Source organism: Austrofundulus limnaeus, unplaced genomic scaffold (genome assembly GCF_001266775.1).
Source record: "Austrofundulus limnaeus strain Quisiro unplaced genomic scaffold, Austrofundulus_limnaeus-1.0 Scaffold281, whole genome shotgun sequence".
Lineage (NCBI taxonomy): Eukaryota > Metazoa > Chordata > Actinopteri > Cyprinodontiformes > Rivulidae > Austrofundulus > Austrofundulus limnaeus.
Window position 1 is genome coordinate 494887 of NW_013952683.1, and position 2993 is coordinate 497879.

Genomic DNA, 2993 nt, shown 5'->3' on the forward strand with positions numbered 1-2993 from the left:
AAAGGGAAACCTTGGCGGAGTCCAACCCTCACAGGAAACGAGTCCAACTTACAACCGGCAATGCGGACCAAGCTCTGGCACTGGTCATACAGGGACCTAACAGCCCGTATTAATGGGCCTAGTACCCCATACTCCCGGAGTACCCCCCACGGGAGTCCCCGAGGGACACGGTCGAACGCCTTCTCCAAGTCCACAAAACACATGTAGACTGGTTGGGCGAACTCCCATGCACCCTCCAGGACACTGCTGAGGGTGTAGAGCTGGTGCGCTGTTCCARGACCAGGACGAAAACCACACTGCTCTTCCTGAATCCAAGATTTGACTATCCGACGGACCCTCCTCTCAAGAACCCCCTAATAGATCTTACCAGGGAGGCTCAGAAGTGTGACCCCCTATAGTTGGAACACACTCTGCGGCCCCCCTTTTTAAATAGTGGGACCAGCACCCTGGTCTGCCAATCCAGGGGAACTGCCCCTGATGTCCATGCAAWATTGTAGAGTCGTGTCAACCAATGCAACCCCACAACATCCAGAGCCTTAAGGAACTCCAGGTGAATCTCATCCACCCGCGGCGCACAACCTTGGCACTGGAGATTGGAGAGTCAACCCAGGGTCCTCAGGCTCTGCTTCCTCATGGGAAGARGTGTCCGTAGGATTGAGGAGGTCCTCGAAGTATTCCGCCCACCGACCCACAACGTCCCGTGTTGACGTCAGCAGCGCACCATCCCCACCATAAATAGTGTTGGTGGCGAAAAGCTTTCCCCGTTGAGATGCRGGCTGTTGGACCTGAATCGCCTCGAAGCGGTACAGAAGTCTTTTTCCAAGGRCTCTCTGAACTCCTCCCACYCCTGAGTTTTTGCCTCAGCGACCACCCAAGCRGCTATTCACTTGGACTGCCTATACCCATCGGCTGCTTCCGGAGTCCCACAGGCCAATAAGACCTGATAGGTCTCTTTCTTCAGCCTGASAGCATCCCTCACCCCCAGTGTCCACAGGCYGGTTCGCYGGTTGCCGTCGCAACAGGCACRGACAACCTTATGGCCACAGCTCAGGTAAGCCGCCTCGACAATGGAGGCACAGAACATGGCCCACTCGGACTCAATGTCCCCCACCTCCCCTGGAATGTGTTCAAAGTTACCCCGGAGGTGTGAGTTGAAGCTCCGTCTGACGGGAGACTCTGACAGACGTTCCCAGCAGACCCTCACTATATGTTTGGGTSTGCCAGGTCTGACCGGCATCCTCCCCCACCAACGGAGCCAACTCACCACCAGGTAGTGGTCAGCTGAAAGCTCCGCCCCTCTCTTCACCCGAGTGTCCAAAACATGCGGCCGCAGATCGGATGAAATGACAACAAAGACGATCATCGAACTGCGGCCTAGGGTGTCCTGGTGCCAAGATCGCATATGGACACCCTTATACTTGAACAAGGTGTTTGTTATGGACAATCCATGACGAGCACAGAAGTCCAAAAACAAAACACTGCTCGGTTTCAGGTTGGGGGGCCGTTCCTCCCAATCACGCCTCTCCAGGTCTCACTGTCATTACCCACGTGAGCGTTGGAGTCCCCCCAACTAAAGCAAAAATAAATAAATAAATAAATAAAACACAATCAATACTCAGTATTTGATTTTAGAAAAAAGTCATACTTACATTATGATGAGTGTTGCGTCAAATAATAAACTTTTAAAAAATAATCTGGTTAAATAACTATATTTTTAAATAAAATATGTCTACAGAGCATTTTGACAATACAAGTATTTTTGTAAAATATGGAGCATCTTATTCTAGTTGAAATAAGTTCTATTGTGTAGTTTTACTTCTCATTGCCTTTACATTTCTTTTAAAATATGGATATCATGTTGTGACCACTAAACTGTATCTTAACAATTTTGCAGCATTGCATAGATTTTTGGTGAAAGTCTTCAGGAAGACYTTGGGGGCCACTAGGAAAATGAAAGAGAGGTGGAGTGTGGAAGATGGATGCATGGATGGATAGACGGATGGCAGGTAGTTTTAGCAGCATTCCAGCAGCAGACTGGCCTCATTGTCCCATGTGTGTGGGAACCTTTGAACACTTCCTTTAAGAACGATTAAATGGAAACCCAAGACGCTGGATTACTGACCCTTCTCATGTTCACCTCAACCTGCTGTAGATCAAGCCATTCAACCCCTCCTTACCTATCCTCAAACACACACAAACACATGCACACACACACACAACTGCAGGCATACACATACACAGACAACTTCAGGAAGTAAACCACTCATGCATTTGTGACATAAACATTGGAAACTGATGAGCACTTTGTGCAGTCTGTTGCTTTTAGTGCAGGAATAAAGCAGCTGTCAGATTTSTCCATCCATCATGCAAAACGCTGCCAAACTTGGGTCCAGCAACCAAWCAGCATCTGACAGCTACCAGAGCTGGAGTCAAAGGTTTTGTGACCCTCACAAAACTCAGTGAAACAATTTTACAAGGACAAATAAAAATGAACTATAGAAGGATAAACCATTGGAGGTCCCATTTAGRCTTTGGGATTTTTATTTAATTAGCTTCGGACAATTCTTCTGAAGATAATGTGCTTTGTTTCTTCTGGAATGTTAGTAGCAGACCCTTTCCCCCCCAAGAAGATATGTCTAAATTGTTGAAAGCTGTTCTCATCCAGGGTAAAATGGCAGCAAATTGAGAACTATTTCAAAACCAAGTTCTGGTCACTTTTTTTCCCTGTGCCAAACCATACCACCTTGTTCCCTGCAGTGGTAAATATYTACCCAGCAGGTGCCATTTATTGCCCAGCGGTCGCCATTTCCTTTACCATTTGTGTATAAAATGATTAACCCATCTCACCCATGCYCTGACCTCGTGACCACATGACCCTGCCTTCACATGATCAAGCTGTACTTATTTCAAAGGACAAAAACTGTACCTTTTTCATGACATAATGATGGGCTAGACATTTTSTAAAGAATTCTTAAGTGTATAAAATAAATAAA